The sequence below is a fragment of the Camelus dromedarius genome, chromosome 2 (genome assembly GCF_036321535.1).
Source record: "Camelus dromedarius isolate mCamDro1 chromosome 2, mCamDro1.pat, whole genome shotgun sequence".
Taxonomy (NCBI): domain Eukaryota; kingdom Metazoa; phylum Chordata; class Mammalia; order Artiodactyla; family Camelidae; genus Camelus; species Camelus dromedarius.
This window is the reverse complement of record NC_087437.1, coordinates 103,889,273-103,913,683: the sequence shown is the minus strand read 5'-3', so window position 1 is coordinate 103,913,683 and position 24,411 is coordinate 103,889,273. Positions and strand designations below refer to the sequence as shown.

The following is a 24,411-nucleotide window of genomic DNA, read 5'->3' as shown; positions in this document are numbered from 1 at the left end:
TTGTTGTTGTTTTAAGGGGATGCATAAAATAGGGACCTTAACTATATGCCAAAACACATCCTGACCGACTGTCACATTGATAGCTGATTTGTGTATCTTTTTTTCTCTTCTGTAACTCTAATGAAATTAAAATCTGAGCCTGTTTCTTCTAGGACTGTAGCTAATTTCTAGGATCTGAGGTGGTGGAGGAAGAATTATGGGATGTCAGAGAATCATACACTTTTTTGGAGACAGTTTCTTGTCTGAATCACTGTTTCTCTTTGATTTAGGTCTTTTAAGAATCAATTTTGATGTTGCTTCCAAAAGCCTCTGAAATTAATTAGAGGAAAGCTATGAATGAATTAATCCTAAGGCCTATTTGAGCCAAGACAGGAGCTCTTCTAAAGAGTTACACAGCGCACGTCAGATAAAACAAGAGCCAATTTCTTGTCCCTAGAAAGAAACAAAAGTCCTACAAAGTGTTTCTCCCTTTCTTAAATGCACCCTAAAAGTCTCCATTCTCGGTGTGAATATTCTTCTTTAGTAATAAATCTGCTTCTTCATTTTCAAGGTTGTATCACTGCAGGAAATGTTGACTTAAAACCTTCATCCTACTTCTTTGCGCACATAGTAAAAGGGAATATAAAAAGCTGCTCTTTATAGGCAACATTTGAATATTTTTATTATATTCCTTTTAACTTTCAAAATGAATTTTAAAGTCAAAGGTATAAAAACATTGAATTTCCTTGCTAGGAGGCCTTTTATTTTTCCTCAAAGATTCCTTTTAGTCTTACCTTAGTGTTCAGGATCTCCAGTGATAAATGAGGTCACTCATTTCCACAGTCTGTAAAGATAATTTCTCCATTAATGGTATTTGGCTAAACTGGTCCAGCAGCTTGCTTCTCAGGAAGTCTCATTATCCAGCACCTGATTTGTTGGCAGGCAGATGTTAAATACTGTAGTTGGCTCATGTCTATGTAGTCCTGCAGAAAAATACCCAGTCTGGGAAGATGTGAGTAGTCTGATCACAGAATGCAGAGAATAGGGTAGGTAGGACTTGTGATCGCCAAACTAAATCGATCTTTATATCCAGAAAGAGCTTGGTATTTTCATATTTCCACTTCACGCCTTCATCATTTGTATTGTGGCACCTTGAAAAGCTATGGGGGGTAAGAGTGTTGGTGGAAGTTCTGCCTGTGGATCTGAGGTAGCAGTTAAGCTCTTACAGTTGATCAGAAATATTAGCCATGGAGAGGTGCTGACCGCTTTCACCAGCTCAACAGGCTCGGGTCTGTAGTGCATTTGTACCTGATGTCTCTCTTCACTCAGCTTGTGTCCATGTTCTCTGTCGTGTTTTTAAACTTTATCTTTCACTCCCATCTCTTCCAGCAGGAAAAACTACTTCTTCATCTTCATCACTGATTGCTAGTCCCTCCTGTGTCCCGAGCTTTTTCCCTTTGCTGTCTTGTTCTTACAGCCATTTTCTTTTATTAAAGGCAGAGAAAATTCAATACCTTATTTCCTCATAGCTCTACTCACACCTCGACTTGTTGGAGATAGGAGAATCATGATGGCATCATTTCCTACTATCCTGCTGTACGAAACAGGAGAGCAGACTGATAGGTACACACATAGACATAAGGGCAAAGATTATACGGAGAAGTGAAGCACACAGACCAGTCGGTCATTTACATGTGTTGCAGGGTTTCATCATTTAACTGAGGGCTTGTCTTTCCAGCCATTTTTCTATCAGCTCCAACACGAGGGAAGAGAGGTGGCCAAGGCAAGGTGGCCCTGGGGGTGGACCTGATAGGTCAGGCTCTGATCAGGACGCACAGTGGAGCTGTGTGGGAGTTTGGGATTCTGTACACCGTAAGGCAAAAGAACTCTGCTGCCCTGCAAAGCTAGACAGGACCTTGAGCCATTTCATGTGCTTTCAAATGATCTGCCCAGGCTGCCTAGGTAAAGAGTCGAAAAGAAGGGAAAAGGAGTCAAGTTTTAATACTTCAATCCACAAGTAACTCGGTACTTGAAGATGGGATATCAGATTTGGAGAAGTAGGATGTTTGTTGAGTAATTCAGTAATTATCTAATCTGAGGTCTATCTGTAAATATTTGGAAAGTAAGCTCTCCATGGAGCTCCCCTCCTCCTTTTTTGTGTTTGTGTTTTTGTTTTTGTTTTTGTTTTTGTTTTTTGCAATCTACTTTCTTTCCAAATGGCTTACATTATATTCTATGGACTTTCAAACTTCTATCTCAAACTCCATGACATGTGTATGTCCTGTCTGCTACTTGATATATTTAAAAGAGAAATTTTAAGCTTACCCAGATTTTTTTTGGCAAATGATCATTTTGGTTAATTGTACCCACATTCAGCCAATTGCTATAGCTAGAAATAAAGTAATTTTTGAGATATTATTTCCTTTCTCTCACCAGCCCATAGTACCTTTAATTTATATTCTAACTAGAAAATATGTCCTGTTTATATGTATTTATCTCTCTATCCTTTTCCACAACTAAGTCAAATACAGGCTTCCTTATGGATTGCTATAGTAGCCACATAACATGGGTCTCTTCTTTCTTTTTCTTTATAGTTAGTGGTCCACCCAGTGAATAAAGAAATCTTAAAAATACACGTAAGATAAGTGTGACATAGAAGCCAAAAGAAGAATCGGTATAGGGGAACTTAAAAATTGCATCAAATGAGGCTGACAAACTGATAAAGATGTTCACAGCCTAGCAACTTTGAAATTCAGCACTGTAAGGGTCCTTAGTGATCCCGGTAAAGCAGTTTGAGCGAAATGGTTTGGAATGAAGTGAGATAAGAAGAGAAAAGATAAACTTGAAATTTGAGTGAAAGAAATACGGAAATGGGTGAATAGCTGGAGAGGAATGTGAAGGAAGAGACATGTTTTGCATGAGTGCATGTGTGCACACATATGTGGTTGTAAGAGACATCCATGTATGTCTGTAAAATGATCAGACAAAAATCCAGTAAAGGGAGAAACTTGAGATGCAGAAAAGAAATGGGATGAGGAAACTGAGATCTGAGTTTGTGATAGACAAAGCTTCAAAATCTAGAGGATGGAATCATGGAGAGGAGAAAACTTTGATGAAATTTACCTAAAATTATGATGGCTCTCCTTTCTTCGAATATTTGCTTATGTATGAGTGACTCATATGCTTGATGAGACACCAAGAATTACAGCAGAAGGAGCAGGGGGGCTAAAGGCTTAGCAAAAATAGCTACGCGCAAAACATTGATGGGTTTCACAGATACAACATGGAATGAAAAAAGTAAGAAATTCCAAATCAGGCATAACTAATCACTGGTGATAGAAGTAAAAATAGTCATGACCTGCGCCAGGGGACTTGACAGTGCCACAGAGGGATCATGAGATTGGATGCCAAATTGCTTAAAATGTTCCTTTTTTTTTTTTTTTTTTTTTGATGGTGGGGTGGAGCATCATGTGGGTATATATCAAACATCAAACCATACACTTCAGATTTGTATACTTTCTGCATATTTGCCATGTAACAATTGAAAAAATAGACAAAAACACTTGCAGATAATATAATTCCCTTGGATTAGTCAGGCTCTGATCACTATTTAAATGAAGTGTAGCTAGATAAACTGGGTTTATTCCTCCTTTCTTTATGTGCAGCAAGTCACTAAACCCTGGGCCCCAGGGGAGCAAGAAGTTTGTCTGCTTGACATATTCCAGTTATTTAGCTGTAAGATTTAACAGGTGTTTTCAAATGATGAGTGTTTTCATGACTCAGTATTTTGGGCAAATAACTCTGCCTGTTAATCTCCCATTTCAGTCTATATAGTGTGACTATGAATAACCTTGAAGATGTTTTAAAAAGAAGTTTTCTCAGGAGTTCAAATTTATCCATTTATTATGTCTATGAATTTAGGGACACTCACAAGAAACAGAAATCTCTCCAGTTACCTTAATTCCAGTTACATAACTGGCATATTAACTGGTAATCTGTCCTGTGATATCAAAATTAGTGTCTTTTGTAGGGGAGGGCATAGCTCAAGTGGTAGAGAACATGCTTAGCATGCACAAGGTCATGGGTTCAATCCCCAGGACCTCCTCTAAAAATAAATAAACCTAATTTCCCCCCTGACAAAAAGATAAGTAATACAATAATAAATAAAATATTTAAAAACTAGTATCTTTTCATAATTTAGGATAAATTGTCTATTATTGTAATATTAGTATGTTTGCATGATCTTTGAACATCTAATGTTATAAACTTTATTTTCATGAAGTATGTAACTTACCTAAAATTTAAGGCTGGAGGTGCTCAAGTTTAGGGCTACAAAAGATGGAGAATGAAAGCAAGAAGGAATTCCTGAAACTTCTCTAAATCCAACAGTCCCGCATAAAGCAGGAGTCGAGACGGCAATCTGTAGATCTATGACAGTGACTGGGCACAAGTCCAGGGCTCTGACTTATAAATCTAAGTCTTCCCTGAACTACAGGGAAGTTGCCCTGCAGCGTGAACCCTGAAACACCCATCAGCATGACATTTCTGTATATGCTTCTCCCAGTCATGAGCTACAGAAAGAATATGTAATAGGAATGTAGATGTCTGTAGGTGGGTAGGACTGAATTGCACATTAATAAGTGAAAAAAAAATCACTGATCTTCCCTCTGAGCTGTACAGATGCTACCATTTCTTGCCAAATCATGAGGATTTAATTTTCTTCAGTAACAAATCAGCGATTGGAAGCAACAGTATTGAGAAAATTAGGCAAAGCTCATGGGATTTCCATTAATTCATTTCCAACTCAAAGTTCTGTTTATGCACTTATCACAGTCTTCAAACTCCTCTGACACAATTGCTATTTCACTTCTCACTCGAAAGTTTTCCTCCATCTTTTGGCAGTGAATGTAGGTACCCCCTCAAACTCACATTCAAAATTAATATAATTATTTTAGACGTAAAGGATACTGACCGAGACTTTAAATCTTCATCTTTCTTAGGTTCCTTGGGTTCCCTTACCTGAAATAGCCAGCTGATGTCTTTTATCTAGAACAACAGGTTGTACTATGTGTTGTCGTCATCTGTGGTGGGATTTAAAAGTTAAAAGTCATGCAAGCCTTCCCAGAGTGTCCTTTGGGAAGTGTTCAAAGATGAGGGAATTATAAATTATACTTGAATTTGACCTATCCTGTCTCCTGGATTTCCTGACTCCATCGTCTCACTTTACTACAGGTCTGCAACAGCCCTTACGTGTTGCTAGAATTGGTCATGTTTCCAAATCTATGACCAGGGTGCCTTGCATTTCTGTGATTCTAGCTTTCTTTAATCCGACATGTCTGCCACAGGGGATACCTTTGGCTATCTCATTCCTAAACTTGCTTTATGCCTTTTCCCTCAGTGCCTCTCTTTGTGCCTTAAGAGAAATGTGACTAACATTTGCTCAAGTTTCCTTGGGGAGTCTTGGGGACTATACCTCCCAGACGTGCTCAGTTAGCCTCCCAAGTGTAACAGTCCCTCCTGTAGAACATTTTCCAGGTATGTTCCAGGTGTGCCATTCTCGTACCAGTCGGCACCTCAGCCTCACACCCTCATGACCCTCAGACTCACGTAATTAAAAATATTTTTCATTTGTTTCCTCCTATAATGGTTTCGTCTTGTAGACTTCTTATATTTTGTCTTTAATGTGTTTTAAAATTATCATCTTAGTCAAAATTTGAACTTCCTAGGTTTAGAATTTGTATACTAGGCTTTGTAGGCTTAAATACTCAAAATTCCAAGACGGTGTGCCATTTTTAGTAAATGTTCCTCATTTTCTTTACTATTTCCCATTTCGCATTGTTCTCAATGGCAAAGAAAGAAAGAACTATGAAGAAACAGAGGGAGGAAGAGAAGAAGGGAGGGTGGAAAGAGGGAGGAAGGGTGGAAGCCATTGAAGCACGAAGATGTCCATGCTGTTTATCAGTTGTCGATCCCTTTGATGGTTGTGACAAACATGAGCTAGTGGGCTCTGACAGCAGTGGTTTTAAAAGACTTGAGGAAATAATAGGTTGGCGGAGTTGTAGGGGGCCATGTGCTTCCAATTTATATGTTTTAGATAGCTTGAAAAGATAACATTTTATTATGTAATTTCTACCATCGCCACAATACTTTATCTGACCCTTACAATATATGGATTTCAAAATACAAAAATAAAAATAAGCACTACTTAGGACAGACTGACTATACAATTTTCTCCAGTCTTAATATCAAAATTAGCTCATTTTTATTACAGGAAATCAATCGCTCCGAGACTTTGAAAAGCATAAAACAAAAGTAAATCAGTGTCTGCACATAGAAATGACTTCAGTTGGAAGATAACGTAGCCTCTCTAAAGTGCATGCTGAGCAATTACCCATTAATTTGATGAATGTAGACAGTAATTCGGGATGATTTAAGCTTCAAAGTTCTATTTTTCTCTCAGATGCATAGGGTTTGTTTTACTTTAATTATTTGGGTCACTGCCTTAATTCCCCCATTTAGCGGTACTTGTAAAAAAAGACCTTCCCATTTTGAAAATGTGGCCTTTTTAATGAAGTTCTTTCTACTACTGACTTTAACCTTTAAGTGCCCCATGTTATAGCCCTTATGTAAATAGCCACCTTAATAATGACATTTGGCACAACTCCGGAAAGAAGAGTAGCAGGAAATTAGGGAACTAAGTTTTTGTTCCTTCAGTTTTAAATAGACATTGTACTGTATCATCGTTTCTCTTGGAACTGAAAAAATTATTTTTGGATGTTTTTCTTGTATTCTCTCTTTCTTTTTCTCTTTCTCTCTTTCAACCCCCTTCCTTCCTTTCCTCCCTCCTGTTCTGTTTTAGAATGCAGTTTTGAAACAGCTCAATTATACACAATTTTTGACTTTTATTTGCACATGTCTTAGTATTATTTCCTGAGCAATGTTTTAGTAATTATATATATGAGTTCATAAACTGGTGTTGTTGGACATGTAAATTTATTTCTTTAAAATAAATTTAAAATATGATGTTGAATTTTTGCTAGTGTTGTAAACTAAGGCACCTGCACGTATGCATTTTTCAAAATTGAGGAAAAAAAAAAGTAAATGGAGCTCAGTAATTTAATAAATGTGAGTTTCGAGGTCAAGTTAGTATTCACCTAAAAAGAAAATTTTGCTTCATCTTATGTTCTGTTTTAGAGTGGCATACTTAGGTACCACTGTTCTTTAATCATATTCAGTTTAAAATTTTTGTCTTAGAAAATTCTTACTGCTCTCTTTTTTTTCTTTTTTGATTGATAGGTGTTCATGTCTTGAATAGAAAAACAATGAATTAATTTTTACATTTAATTTTCATATAATTACCAAATAATTAGGTTGTCAAAGTTACTAAGCTAAATTTTACTTTTAATGTAGTTAAATTTGGATTCTCCATCTTTGTTGTGAGATGGAACAGCAGGATAATTTAAAGTCAGTCAGAAAGATTTTGCAATATTTTAGGGTGATATTTATGTGTGAATGTCCAAGTTGATCACTTTGGTGTATTTTTATGAGAGACTCAGGAATCTTCTGGGAAGAAATTTACTCTAAGCAAAATAGAAACAAAGAAAGCTACATTTGATATAGTTACACAAATTATGCATCCTCAAATAGTTGGATTTATCTTCAAATATCTTTTCCTCTTGTCTATCCATCCATTATTCTATGGCGAAATCCTAGATCTTGTCTTTACCAGTAATAACACCTTCCATAGTGTTCAAGTGTTCCACACTCCAGGTTGCACCCATGACTCTCCAGTATGCTCGTCCTGTAGTGTTTCAATTTCAGAGGTTTTTGGATAAAGGTGGGACCACATTTAAACACACAGAAGTACCAAAATTCTCAGCTGTCTTCCTCCCCTCTTGACTGAATGATGAACCATCTATTGTCCTGTGTAAGGACATATGCTCTTGTGTACTGGATTCAGTGTATATTTGATTATTTAATCTTATTCCATATGTGATTGTTCCTTTGTACTTTTTCATAATTGACTGTTCCATCTTTACTGAATCAGTCCTGTCAGTGTACTACCCAGTACCTAAAAGAGGAAAAAGCAAATCCTTCCAATGATCCTTTGTCTCCTTCAAACAGTGACTTACTTCTCTGCTTATTTTTACAGCTATAATATTTATTCTTTTTTGAATACACACTAAAAAGATTTTTGTGGCCACCATTCCTTTCAAGCATTCACCTCTAAATGTTGAATGTAATTATCATTTTTTCAGAACTCATCTGACTTAACCTATTAGCAATATTTGTTGCAATTTTTTCTCCCAATTAAGGGAACACAACCATTTATAACAACATGTCTTTGTCCAAAGCCCCCTTGTGGAACAAAATATTCCTGTCCAATTACCCCTTCATTATGTCACGAGATATATTTAGCTAATTTCCTTTCCAAGTCGTCTTCTGGCATGAGATAGACCAGTCTAATTGTGTTCTATGGCACAAAACAACTCTGCTTGCCTGTATTAAAAGGAAGCTTGAATTTCCATCTTATTCAGACTAGCCATACCAAGTCCTAAAAGTCTATGATGGATTTACCCCTGATCTCATAAGGAACCTTTGGTAGGAGTCATAGGAAAAGATTTTTGATGTAAGAATCAACACCTGCTTGTATCAGGTGATAGAAGTTAAGAAAGATGGCTAGAAGCAGACAGCATGGATTCTCTAGCACTCAGATTCTCTATGACCATGGGTTTCCACTTGCTTCTGAATAGAACTTTCCTATAAACATATAAGGAAAATTGAAGATTCTAATGCAAGGTCTCAAATAACCCTATTTCTGACACGTTAGTGGCATTCCACATATTATCCATGATATCCAGGAACACGGCTAATTATGGCAGATGGCACAAAAGTATTAGTTATCATGAAACAAAGCTATTTTGAAGTTACATAACCAAGCAGAGAAATAGTGTAAAATCCTTGCATATGATGCTACGGTTATAAAAATAGATTAAAATCAGAAAAGTGTTATGTGTTTTATGAAGATCATTTTGTCAGTTAATCAGGTAGATAAATTGAAAGATCTAAGACTAATTATGAGAAAACAGCAATCAGCCAGAGAAATCCAGCTAAGAAATAATGAAGATTTGAACCCCTGTACCGCAGTGGTGTTTTGGGGGGGTAATTGATAATAAAGAAGGAAAATTATCAGGATTTTGTGATTCGGGGAAAGATGAGACATTGGACAAAAAAGGAAGAAAGTGACTACAATAAGTAATACTAGCAGTTTTTGGAAATTTGGTGACCTGAGTAATCATTATCTGACATAGAGTTTATAAGAGGTAAAGAATGTTTTCCCATTGATATATTACCAAGGATCATTTTAACTTAGATTGCAAAAATCAACTTGAAAATTTAATTGCTGCTCATAATTTGAATTGCAGTGGAGGCAAATGGAAATTGGTAATATATATGGTCTGAAAAACATTTTACCTATTACAACTAATTTTTTTCTTATTGTTCTAACCACATGAATGAACAGCTTAATGTACCAAAAAAAGAAAAACACAATATTGAAATAAACATCATCTGGCCCATGATTCTAATAAAAATTGGATAGTTGTTTTGTCTATAGCTTTTAAATTAAAAATCTAATATATTTTCATCTACATTTAAGTGCGATTCCTAGGTAAAATTGCCCATAGTGATGTAACAGCTGATTTTGGGCATACACACACACACACACACACAAACTTACATTTCAGAAAGTATTTAGCCTTACATCTGGAAATTGCTTATGGAAGATATAAGTCAGGCCTCTGTCATATAGATGGAAACAACTGTGAAAAACAAATTATCTAAATTCAATCTTACAATCATAGGAAAAGACTGAAACTAACATTCTCATTTTGTGAGATCTGGGCAACACTAGGTTACCTTGATTTTGTTAGTACATAATAACAATTAGTATCTTTATTCATGAGTTAGCTCCTACTTCTCTCAGCTGGCCACAGGGCCTCTTTAAAGCTATATAATCATTTAAGAAATGAAAATAATTAGGCAAATTCAATTTAATTACTCTTGGACATATGCCTTCTACAAGAATCAGAATTAAAAATAAAACACCTTGAGGTGATAGCAGAGCCCAACAGGAAGAAAAAAGACTCCTCTTCTTTCCTGGCAAGAACTCAGCCAATAAAATGCCATGTTTGTTTCCTATACCCACACCCACTTCCTTTCTCCTCTAAAAGAGTTCTCCTTCCCTGCTGAGCTGGGACTGCTGTGTGGTTTGCCGTGTTGGCTGACCTCAAATTAATCCATCTTTGCTGGAGAATTTCTGACTGTTTTTTTTTTTTAAGATCAATGGGTTTTTAATACTGCTATTATAACTAGCATATTGAAAACTGTCTAAAGGCTAAGTGTTCTAAGTAGTTTATGTTTATTATATGATGATTCCCAGAATATCTTTAGGAGGCAATTTTTTTGAATGTGGAATGGAAGGAAGATGTAATTGACTTCAAGGACTGTAACTAGCCATTGGGGAGCTAGATTTCAAACCCAATGATAATATACTTATTTTCTTTATTTGGGATATTTCTAGTATTTTATTGATAGAAAATATTTCTGATTTTGGTGTTGTGACACTTGATATTAATGATTTTAAAATTTACTTCCAAAATAGGCCTCAAAGATTTTATATGGCTGTTTAATTGTTCCTTCAAACAATTAAAATAAATGGGAATCCTGCCTCTTGCGATATGGCTGACATAGTGTTGATATCCTACAAGTTTTGTTTCATCTACTATAATGATGCCCAGGCCCATTCCCAGAAATTCTGATTTAGTTTGTTTGGAGTGAGGCTTATGCACTGGTCTGTGTGTGTATGAGGGGCCGAGGCGGGGCTGGGTGTTAGGTGATAAATGGTACAGGTATTTTTTTTAAATCCAGAAAGTTATTTATATACTTATTAATATATATGTTATATATACATATTAAATTATATATAATATATATACATAAACTATATGTAATATACAGTGTATACAGTTGATAATATAGTTTAGTTATATAGTTATAACTATAAATATATAGTTAAGTAGTTAAATATCTAGATATTAATTCAGCCAGGATTGGGAATCACTGATTTGTAGATTTATTTGAATATTTATTACACTGTTTACATTCTGGCAACAGGATAATGGCAATAAATAAGTAAGAGATAACATATCTGAGAGTGACATTGGTGATTTGTATATTAAAAACATGTATATTTATAAGAAACTCTCATATGTCTTCCCAAAGTGGTTATATATTCTTAAAATTCAACCAGCAATTTGTGAGAAAAAAATATTCCATATATGTGCCAAAAATAGGTACCCTCAGTCTTTCAAATACTATATGCGTGTTGAGTGTAGTGGAATCTTTTTGAACTTTAACTGACGTTTTTCTTAAAATGAAATTAATGAGGATACTTTTACATGCTTATATTTCTACATATTTAGTGAAATGTGTTTTCAAAATATTTGCCTGTATTTCAAGTTCTTTGTCTACTTATTACTGAGCCATTGTGTTTTTGTGTATTTTTGATACAAATGATTTGTCCCATATGTACTTCAGTTACTCTCTCCACAGTAAAGGACATTATGTTTATTGTCTAGTGTAATGTATACAGTACATCCCTCAAGAGCAAAGGACTGGCTTGTTTCGGGCCCATTAGTAAAGATTCAGATTCCCTAAGTTCAGTGTTCCTGGGCAGCTATTTAGAACGTATTTAAATCTCTCCATCAACCTTCTCTTCTGGCCTCAGTGATTTCCAACAAAAATTTGCCTGAAAAACAAACATACTCCAGTCTTAGGTTTTAGAAGATTCCAGTACTAGTTGAAGAGGTCTGTCCTACATTATAACCCCATACTTATGTCATTATGTAAGAAAACTGGGGGGGGCGGGAATTCTCCCAGTGATAAGAATGTCAGAAGTGGATCTTGCTGAGTACTTTCCTTGGTGTAGAATGTGAGCAGAGACAAAATACACATTGATTTGTACACAGTGGGTAATGGTTGGGTGTATGATCATGGACTTGTTGACTCGTAGATCTGTAACAGGTTTATATTGATAGTAGAATTGAAATTTCAAGCGTATTTTATGTCCTACTTGAATAAACACCAAAGTTAACCACCACAAAGGAGCATCTTGATAATCAGGAGGACCATACATCCAGTTGTTTGTATGATTGTCAGCTTCCTTCCCCGGCCGTACCTTACTTGTTTATTGTCATAACTAGCCATGACATATTTCTGAGTACCACATCTGGCATGAAGGATACCAATACTGAGCTACCAATTTGCTATTTTTCCAAGAAAGAACAATCTGGCTACCTGGTAGCAAACTGGTTACACTGATTTTTTTTTCCCCAAAATTGACAGAGCAGCAATTTTTTTTTCTTTATTAGATAAGTGAATTAATCTTAATATTGATTTTCTTCCTTACTACTGAAGCTCCTGTCCACATTGTCACATGTGGATTTAGTGATTATCGTATTCAGTGCCCTGCTACCTCACACAACACTGCTTTTGACAAGTCAATAATTGTACAGCAAAGGAGGTAATGAGTAATCCCTCAAGGAAGTTTGTGGTCTTACCTATTAATTAGTAAGAGTTGTAACAGAATATTAAAGTATCAGTCACTATGCCAGCCGGGTATTAATAGCTTACACGTTTAGGCACTCATCCAGGAAGTATATAGAGCACTTGGAATCTGCAATGAAAATACAGTACTTTATTCAAAGCCAGAACTCGGAACAAGAGAAGCAAGGCAGAATGCTATCTCAATACGACCCCTAATTATACTCTCAATTATCCTTAAATCTCCTGTCTCCAGGTTTACCCTCTTGTGATTTAGAGGTATTGTTTCTCCAGGGTAGTCGTGTTTCTACCATGGAACACAGTTATTGTCCTACTTAACTAGAGATTGATGCCATCTCCTTTCCATTTTGATCTCTGCATGCCATCTGGCCATTTCAGGTTCTGAAACATACGCCATTGAAACATAACTGGTAACCATGGTGATTGATCTTTATTATGATGATGGAGAAGAGATGACACTGCTCTGGGGTAAGGGGTGTATGTTTGGAAGACAGAAGATTCTCAAGGGCACCCAGAGTTGGCTCCAGTGATGGGTGGATTTTGTCTCTTCCCTTTTGAGGAAAAGGGTGACCATCTGTTTACTTGTGCAGTGGTACTTGCACCATACAAAGTGTAGACGCGTTTTTGGTTATTATTGTTTCTGTACTTTTATATCTAAGAGGGTGTATTTGAAACCTGAATATCCAAAGGAACAGATTGTGTGGAATATTTTCTTTTTGTATCAAAATCTACCATTGCCCCTCTAGTATCTTGCTGTTTAGCAAGGACTGGAAACGTAGTGGCTACATTTCCCAGACTCCCTTGACTGCAGGATTCCAAATTGTGAACACACATGTGAGGTTTGAAATTGGAAGAAAACCACAGTTACTCTTCTGCACCTGCAGAAATGGATCAGTTCTTGGGTAGGTGAAAGAAATGTTTGCAGTGGCTTCTAGGACATATGCAATGAGTCACCTTATGTGATGCAGGCAGCTGGACCACTGGAGGTAGCTTCTCATGACTTCTGTACTACCAGATTTCCTCCTATTGGTCTTCATGATATCTGTTCCCCATCCCTTTGCAATGGTTTTGAAAGCAACACATTTCTTCTACAAATCCCATTTTAATAAAATACCTGCAGTGTTTTCTGTTCTCATAACAAAGCCCTGATGTACACATCAATCATCAATTTTAGGGAATTAATATTTGCCTTTTGATTTATGCCTCAGTTCTTTTTAGATTGCTTAGCAGACACAAATACTCTTAATTCTGATGATCTCCAAGCTATAATTTAAGTTAAAATAAAAATATAAACAACAAATAAAAGCCTAACCTTCAACATTTGCTGAGTGGCATGCTGAGTTCTATGCACAAAAATTTCTATATATCACTGATTTTCAAACTCTTGAGTAGATTAGAATCACCTGGAAGACTAAATAAAACAGATTTCTGGGCCTCACTCTCAGATTCAATATCCATAGGTTTGGGGTGGGCTATAAGAATTTGGATTTATCACAAGCCCCAAGTAATGTTCATGCTATTGATTCATGGACCATATTTGGGAACCACTGCCCTCTTTTTATTTTAATACTTCACTGATTTCTCCTCCTTTGAAAATAAGTAATATATCACTTTAAAATTTTCAGCAGGCTTTATATTATATTTTTTCTTTTCTAATTTAGATTTACTACTTGTCACTAATTTCTCAAGGTCTACTCAGCTAGCTTATTTGCCCAAACCTCATGGTCTCTGATAAATCTCTTCATTATCAACCAGTTATTTTTATAAAACAATCTTGTAGGCATTCGAAAATATGAAACTTTCATGTTAATATGAATTTTAAAATGATTCATGATGAAAAAAATCTAAGCGTAAGAGAAGAAAATAAAAAACTCAGTACAATGGAATTTGATACAACCTTGTAAAATGATTATAAATCAATAAAAACGTTAAGAAAAAAACTCAGTTTGGAAACCATGTGCGTGTCAGTTTTCAAATCTGGCTCTAATATTCTTTGACACTCTCCCTGTAAGTCTGGAATTTGTGATTTTTCTTCAAAGATGTATTTTCTGGAAGCCTAATCAAATACTTAAAGGGGTCAATTCAGTACAACAGTCAGTAAAATTGATTAGGTGGTCCTTTGAGGAACTAATTAATCCTGTGAATGTACAGTCTGTCCTAGAGCAGTTCATAGTCCTTTAAGGAACTTCTCTAATTGATACTTTAATTGATAGGTTTTATTTTGTTTCAATGTGGAACAAAACGAACTGATCAACTTTGTTGATCAGAGGCAATACGATATGGCGTTCAAAACATAATCTTTGACACTCCCATCCACCAGTTGCCCACTGGCCCATTATCACACAAAGTAAAGTTAGTTAATGTATCTATTTCAGTTCTATTGTCTACATGATAATTATTTTAATAATTAATAAGCATTAATCCGTATGCTATGATTCTATAAAGTGAGTAGATATGAAATGCTTAGAGGATTCAATAAACAGGAGTTGCTAGACAAAACCCAACCTGATCTGCTAAGACTATAAATTTAAAATATCATCTGTATTGTATAGTTTATTTTCTGATTATAAGAAGGAAATACAGAAATGTAATAGTGGAGCCTGCATGCCGTATTAGCTTGTAAACATTTTATCTCAAATAATATTATACCTTTTTTAATTACAGGATTTGTCAAATGAAATCATCACATGTTTCACATAAATTAAATATTTTCTGAATCTATTTAAAAAAATCAGACATCTGGGAAAATGGAGCCTGGATGCTGAGTTCACACCTGGCTGCATTCACCTGGAACTACTCCCTCCCTAAGAGGTCCTCAATTCTCCACTGCATCATTTGTGATCAGCATCATACATTTTCTTGAGTATCTCAGCTTTCTATGTATCTGCATTTTGGAAATGTGGTGAGAGAAGGTTAAATGTTTTGGGCTAGGTTCTATAAAAGCAAAGTCTGAAGTGAGGATCCAAGTGTATACAATTTTTTGGAAGAGGATTTTTCAAGACATGTGTACGAGGGAGGAGTTAGGCCGAATGGGAAAGCAGGAGACAGCTGAGCAAGGATTTAGTCTCAGATAAAGCCTAGCCTTGGCCTTACCCACAGAGGGAACCCCCTGGAGCATCAGTTGCACCACAAGTTTATCCCTGCTAAAGGTCTGATCCAGCCCTTGTAACCACACATCAAGAGCCATTGACTGAGGGCTGCTGGTGGAGGTGGAACTTCCCTGGTGAGGCAGCTCCATTCAGCAGAGGACAGTTCTCCAATGAAGCACCTACGAGATTTAGCAGATGACAGGATGAGAAAAAGTAAACTGCTGGGATTATGTTTTGTTTCCAGATTGCTTTATTGCAATCTTTTGTGGTGATGAAGTTTTGGTATAGTATTGAAGAGCACGAACAGAAGCAAATGCCTGAATTAAAATTCAAACTCTAACACTTATGGATTGTTTGGGGCAAGTTAATTAACCTTCTGCGTCATACATTTTTGAATCTGAAAAGACACAGTTGACACTGGAATAATATCTTTATCATAGGGCACTTGTAAAGGTTAAATAAGATCATAAATGTTAAGAATTCCAAACTGTGTTTGATCTGAATTAAACAGTACATGAATGTAATCCATTATCATTATTTTTAATTCTTTATGAAATTATGTGGGAAGATAGGCAGATAACCAGAAAGTATATTAGATGCTCTCTCTCCCCAAAATAGGAGACTACTGAGAATGCTTTTTTTGCAACCTGTTTTATAAGCTGTATCAGGTGACTTTAAACATAACTATAATAATTTTGTATACATAGATATAATAATTCTGATCAATTTCCCACAGATGTTAACTTTGATTATTTTATATTTCAGCAATTGTTAACAATGTTACAATAAAATGTTATATGTAGTTATTTTAGAAATATTAATTTTTATTAAATACTTAGAAGTAGAATTTCTTTGTCAAAACATTGTAAAATTTAGATGACATTTGTCAGGTAGTCTTCTGGAATATTTAATAATATTTTATTATAAATAACTATCAGAATACTTGTTTCTCCTCAAAATATACACTTTTCCTCCCATATACACATACACACACACTATATATATATATTTTTTTTTTTTTGCAAATCTGATGTGTTTAAAATATATTTGACATGTTAGTGTTGTTCTTGATCTTTTTTTTTTTTACCATAGTAATATTAAATATTTCTGGCTTTATAGTCTGTTGTATAAATTGTTTAAGCTTTCTAGTTCTATTGTCTATAACTAGTCATTCTCAGTCTATTAATTTATAAAAAATTCTATATGTTCATATATTGACTATCATCCATCCATGTTGTAATGCCTCCCCCCACCAAAAATATATATATATTTTGGCTTTTCTTGTTCCCTTTTCCCCATATATGTATCAGGTCTACTTGTTAGGTTTTCTGTTAAGATTGAGTTGAATCAGAATAATTTTGTGGCAATGAGAATAATTCTGATACTGAGTTTTCCAAGCCATATACGTGATGTATGATCTCTTTATAACTTGCTTATTTATTCATGTTTTAATATTTTATGGGGGCTATTGAATGTCCTTATTTTGTTTTCATTTTTAAATAATTTTGGAAAACTTTATTATCTCTCACGAAACTACTTTTACCACATTCTCTATTGCTTTTTAGTGGCTATCCAATTCCATGTATATTAAGCCTTCCATAACCTTCTCAGTCTCCTCATGTCTGTATCACCATTAAGAATAAGCTCAAATATTACCTTTAGAAAACATCCCTCCTACTCTTATTTATATAAGCCCTCTTCTTAAGCTTCGTAAAATTTTCTTGTTTATTTTCTTGCTTAATAGTTCAAAGCTGTAATCCAGTATCAATTCTATGAGGACAAAGATTTAGCTTGTTTTGTTTTTCAGTGTATCCTGAGAGCCTAAGAAAGTAACACTTACAATGCACTAAATAAATACAGGTTGGGTAAAAAATATATAATCATTAATTACTGTTAAAGGGTAAGCTAATTTTAGATCAAACAGGCAGTAAAATGCAGTTTCTTCCAAAAGACCTTTCAAATCCCAGCTCTGCCACTTAATAAATTTGTGCCATTAACAATCCTGTGTTCGGGCTTCAGTTTCTTTATGTGTGAAGTGAGGGTTAAATAATAATTACAGCATGTATTGTAGAAAATATTGTATTAACTTCTGTTCATATTATTATTTAATATAATCTACCACAAAAGTAAGGTTTTACTTAATTCTGACCAACACGATAATATTACACAAGCATATGCTGAGACAAAGTTGTGATTTAATAAGTGTAGAGATATGATGAAAGTTGACTTTCCTACTCTTAGAGTTACAGATTCTTTTTGTTTTTTTTGAAATGATTAGTTTTAACCATTTCATTCACTTCTTACACAGGCATAGTTTGTTTTATTGTGCTTCACGGATACAGTGTTTTTTAATTGAAAGTTTGCGTCAACCTTGTGTCAAGCAAGTCTGTCGGCACCATTTTTCCAACAATATTTGCTCACTTCCCATCTCTGTGTCGCATTTTGGTAATTCTTGCAATGTTTCAAATTTTGTTATTATTACGTTTGTTTCAGTGATCTGTGTTCAGTGATCTTGGATGTTACTACCATAATTTGCTGAAGGCTCAGATGATGGTTAGCAATTTTTAGCAATAAAGCATTTTTAAATCAAGGTATGTACATGATTTTCTTAGACATAATGGTGTTGTACACTTAGTAGACAACAGTATAACATAAATATAACTTGCATATACACTGGGAAACTAAAAAATTCACATTACTTGCTTTACTGTGATATTTGCTTTATTGTAGTCTAGAACCAAACACGCCATATCTCTGAGGTATGCCTGTATCTATTCCAGATAATAAAATAAAGGATTAGGACTATTTTTTTAAATTAGTCTTGGCAGTTTCATGGGCTTTTATTTTCACAAGTGTGTGATTTTGTGATGGACAGCTCAATCACATGTTGTATGCCTTCATTTATTTTTATGCCACAAACATTATCATTCTAAGCAAGCTTTTTAATAGTGTTCCAAGACCTATTCGTGAGATTAGAATAATAGTATTTAGAACTTTGAAACTGCATTTTAAACAAAAAGCCATGTTAACATTATCTGTATCTGTAGAGTTCAAATTTCATAAAGCAAGATCGAAGTTGGTATTACAATTAGATTCTCCTTCAGTGTTTTTGTTGTTTTGGGCTGTTAAAAAAAAAATTAATGTAGCACAATAGAGATGTGGAAAAAAGCATTTGATTACTATCATGCAAGTTATTAACAATGTCAGAATAGTAGCCATGAAAACTATGCCTCAGGGAAAAGTGAGTCAGTAATGGGATTTATCAGCTCAATAGGCATGTAAAGCCTATTTGTTTTAATGGCATATTTTAACACAGACAAGGAAACATATTTTGTGGCAATAATTTAATTAATTTGTTTTTGGTCAAGCTGTATTCCTTCCCAAATTTAAAAACAACAGCAATCAGAATACTTAAAATTAGTTATGATGGTTTATATGATTCACTACTCATTTTAAAATGCCAACCATCTTAATCACTGAATCATTTTGTGCAAGTCTAGTCATGCTGAGAAATTTCATTTATAACAATTTGGAGAGCCTTATAACACTCATTAAATACACTGTATGTGTGACCCTGTACATTTATATATGCTCTTGCTAATAACTATTATTTGAATCTAAGAGAACACTATGTTGATTAAATTGCTCCATGCCTATCAGCAATCATTTAATCGTAAAGACCTATCAGTGGAAAATTTTTTCGATTTGGAAAATCACACAGTTCAGCATCAGTTTAAACTATGTCAGACAACAGGAAGTTAACAGATTTGTTATCAGTTATTATAAGGATATAGGTTTCAGTGGAATGTATACAGTCTCTTTCAGATAGTCATTCAGTAAAAGATAGTTCAACCAACCATCATCCATACAATCACAGTCTTATTGGCAGACTAAATACTGAAATCTGACACTAATTGAGATGAAGTTTTACACTTATTTCATCTCCTATTGCCTGGAGCTTATTTCCACATTTATCCACCTAGATTTTAAATTCCATCATGATAAATATTAGTTTCGCTTTACCTTTTAAAACCCTCATATAGCTCCTTACATTGAAATTGTGTTTTCTAAAGCACTTGGTTCAATTTTTATTGTTTTAATAGATTAATTCACATCGTTTTTGCTAGTTCCCTTAAGTTGTAACCAAGGTTATTCAATCACTAGTTGAAAATCCTGTCTTTATTATCCTAAAACTTCAATAACCAATTTTCAAATGATAATCTCTTGCTCCCACTTTCAATTAATGAAAGTCATCACCCCTTAAAAAGAGAAATGGAAAAATTCAATCAGTAGACCACAGTAACAGTATGCAGACTTCCCCTCTGCTTTATTTTTCAAACCCTTTGAACCCCCTGATCCCCAGTGTTGGAGTGTAACAGTCTTCTGCAGTGCCTTCTACTTTCTTCCTCTCCCTAGTCCCTCAAATCTGGAAAGGCAAAACTGAGAACTAGTGAGAGGTTTCATTTCGTGTGCATTTCCTCTAGGAGTATCTCTGCCATTGTCACTCTCATAAATCCCCTTTTTCTCATGGGAGAAAAGATTTTCTCTTCCATAAAGCATGTTCAGCCCTTCACAGTCCTCAGATTTTCAAGTATCTCAGGCTTCTCTGATACGGCCTTTTGCCAGTGTCAGGCCCATGGTTCTATTTTTTGCACAACTTTTGAGATTTCGTAGAGAATGAAGCTGAGAGGTGAGACAGTTTCTTCTCCATGTACCCAAAAATAATGGTATCTGGAACTCTCTAAGCATCCTTTGACTACCGTGGAATGCAGGAGCCAGCTGGCACTAGCCTACAAGTGATAAGAGCCAATTTTCAAATGTTACGGAATTTTGTGAGCCAGTCAAACTGGGAGTATTTACTCCATGTGAATCACTACCCCTGCCCTTCAAACTAGTTGTTGAATCTGCACTGACTTTCGGCTGTGTAAGAGGCTACTTGGGGCAAGAAACTTAAGGTTCCTGGAAGTTCCTTTATCTAGCTGAGACTATATACTAGAAAACACCAAAATTCTTTAATAGGTCTTAACAAAGAATTTTAGTTTTAGTTTTACCCTTAACTACTGCACTGTGGGCAGCTCCTACTTGGAGATTTTTTTTTTCATAGACTGGGAAGAACAGTTTTATTTTTTAATCCAGTTGGTCCTGCCTGAAACTAAGAAAAGCCAACTACCATTTCCTTCATTTTGCCAGAACTGTCTTTAGCAAGGTATATAGTCAACTTGGTAACGTTTCTGTTTGTCCAAGTTATACACCAGGCAAACATTATTGCTACCTTTTTTTTTTTTACCCATTGTGTGGCACGTGTTAGCTTTTGATCTAACTTTGAATGCTGCTGTTCTCACTATTCTGTCTGCCTGTAACTATGATCAGTGTGCTGCCCTTTTCAACTCCACCTGCTGCACAATCCCAAAGTCACTGACACACATTTTATTCTGAGAACAGCACCAATTTCAGTTATCCATTGCTGTATAACAAATCAACTCAAAATCGTCGTGACTTGGAAAAGCAAGTGGTTTATTAGTTCTCATGATTCTGTGAGAAGTTAGCTGGGTGATTCTCTGTTGGTTCTATCTGGGCCCAGACAGGTGGCCGGATGAAAGTTTCAAGATGGCTTTACTTACAACTTCTGTAGTTTGTGCTGCCAGCCAACAAGGTGTGTCTTGATTCTCTTCCATGTAGCCCTTATTCTCTTGTACATGATTCAGCAAACATTTTCTGTGAAGGTCCAGGTAGTAAATATTTCGGGTTTTGTGGGGCACAGGATCTCTGGGTCATCAGATCTCAGTCCTACCATTGTGGTGTGAAAACAGCTATAGAAAATATGTAAACAAATTGAGCATGTTCTAATAAAACTTTATTTACAAAAACATATGTAGCAAACTAGGTTTGGTTAAGAGGCGATACTTTTCCTCTTCCTGTTCTAGGAAGCTATTCTGGCCCTACTTGACAGTCTCAGAGCAGCATTCCAAGAGAAAAAGCTCTGATGTACTTCTCAAACCTCTGTCTGTTTCATATTATCCTATTGGGCTAAATAAATCATATGACCAATCTCTGAATAAGATATGAGAGAACTGAAACAGGATATGGATACAGAGAGGCATGCTTTTGTGAGGACCATTAATAAAATAGTGGTCTACCAGTAATCAACCAAAGGTAGTTATTTTTATAATTTTATTTAAATTATTCTTTATATAAATTATTGTCCTTAAGATCTCCATCAACATCTGTTGCAGCAATATTTTATTCCATATATGTGTGATATGTGTTTTAATGGCGGTCTTTACAAAATGGCAATATATAATGTTAATATTCATCCATATATTAAATTTAACATATGCTTAATACATTAATATATGCTTACTGTAAATTCCTATTTAAGCATATATATGGCAAGCTATCATTGAGGACCAACGTTCCTGGATAATGTACTGTCGTCATTGTCTAAATCTCAATAGTATGTCTACTATGAAATTAAAATTTATGTCGATTAAACTTTTAAATTTTTTTCTCATTTTTAAGTTTAAATAATATATTATCACCTAAGACAGGAGTTGGCAAGCTTTTTGTGCAAAAGGCCAAAGAGTAAATATTTTAAGATACTGGAACATATGGTCTCTGTCACATGTTTTTCTTTGTTTTTGTTTCATTTTCTACTTTATAACCTTTTGCTACTGTAAAAAACATTCTTAGCTTTCAAGTCATACATAGCCAGACCACAAATGAAGCCTTTCAGACTATAATTTGCTGATCCATGGTAAAAAAAAAAAAAAAAAAAAAAAAAAAAAAAATTCTTCCTCTCCATGTCTAGTTATCTCAATTTTAAGCAATAAAGGAAGAATGATACCCTACTTACTGTAAATTGATTATTTCTACTTCATAAAAGAATATGTACACATACATATATACATATGCATATATATCATGGTTTTATTTAAGCTTAGAGATAAGTGTTTTTATCGAAATACTTACTTTACAGAGTAAGTCTATTAAATATTCATTTAAAGTGATATATTTTGCCTTAAATTAGAATCTGGAAAATGGCAACTTTAGATGTTTCCCTTTGTGTGTAAGTTATTTAAGTCTGTGTCTGCTCTTATTACACTCCAGAGTCTTTTCCTTGACACCTCACGTATTTGTGGTAGTCACCCATCTTATACAGGCATTTGAATTTGCAATTCCTGCTATAAATGGGCAATAATTCCTCACTTGAAACAATTTGATGCCTTTCTATTTCTCTCTGGGTAAAACCACACATCCAATTTGTTTTTTCCCCATCTGATGTCCATCTGAAGCTGTCAAAGGCTTCTATCCATTCTTGTGTTTCGTCCACACTGGAATTCCTTTAGTTTTTCTAATATGCTTTGCAACCCGCATTCCTGTTGTCTTCTAACAGTCCTGTACCTCATTTGATTTTCTAGTTACATTCTACTCTCCATATCTCAGCACAATCCCCACAACTTCAGAAATAGTCCTCTGATAACCCAAAGAATGTAAATCATAGTAATATTTAATTATTAATAGCATTAGTAAATATTCATTTCCTCTTACTAAGGACCGGTGTTTGCAGTACTATATTTGCATGAACTCATTCCAGCAAAATCCCTAAGCAATTGACACTATAGCCTCGTTTTTCATGAACTGAGGTTAAAAAAAAATGTGACAAAGTTCTTTCCCAGGTTTTGTGGGTGGTAATTCAAGTTTTGAGCTAGAGGTCAGGTTTTGGGGTTCATGATCTTACTCCTACTTGGGCCATCCTCATCTTTTTCTTTATCTTCAAAGCAGCAGTAGTGCACTTTCTAAAAAGCCAAATGATAACAATAACTAAGAGAACTAATATAAATCAAGAGCTTACAATGTTAAGCTCCCAGTGATAAGTACATTCTATGAATATTTTACTTCGTCTCTACAAGAACACTCCTGAAACTGGTTTTTAGTAAAGGGAAAAAGTAATGATCCTTTGGTATCTTGGTAATTTTCTTTTTTTTTTTTTCTCAAAGACTTCACATCATTATAGGAAAGCAAAACACTTCATCTCTGTATTTTTGTTTTGTTTTGCTTTCTTAAATATAGTGATGTTTGCTTTTAATTCACCTTAGCCACTCAGATTAATGTCACATGTTAGATCTTATCCTTACCAATAACTGTAGCATCTTTTAAATCTCAAATTCTTCCCAGTAGCCTTAAAAAAAAACTCTCCAACTCCAGAAGAATATTTTCTTTACTTTCTCCATACATTTTCCTAAGCAAGTAAAATTTGATAGATTAAAGCCCATTTTAAAGCTGACAGTTTCACCCTAAATTTACAATCACAAAATTCAGCTTAACATTTGGTACTTATACCATATTACATGTGACATAGTATAATATCATTTGAAAATTGTTTCCTTTAGTTAGGCTTATTGCAATCTCTAGAGTTGTGTGGCAGCCATGAATCACATGTGTCTGTTTAAATTTATATTGGTTAAAACTAAATAATTTAACAATTCATTTTCTTAATTGTTTTTGCCACATCCCAGTTGTATAATTGCCTATGTAGCTGGTGGCTATCATACTGAGCAGTGAGGACTGTAAAACATCCCTGTCACCACAGAAAGTGTTTCTGGATAGCACTGATCTAGGATAACTACTACATAATAAATTAAGGAATTATAATTTAAAGCCAATAAAGATAATTTGTAAAGAAACAATAGAAATTCTCAGTTAAACCAAGAAGTGCCAA

The 24,411-nt window shown here is 34.8% G+C and overlaps 1 pseudogene; it reads right to left on the bottom strand.

Annotated features, from left to right (window-relative positions):
* Nucleotides 1-781: 781 nt before the first annotated feature.
* Nucleotides 782-2,042, bottom strand: LOC105086813 (protein downstream neighbor of Son-like; annotated as a pseudogene).
* Nucleotides 2,043-24,411: the final 22,369 nt, after the last annotated feature.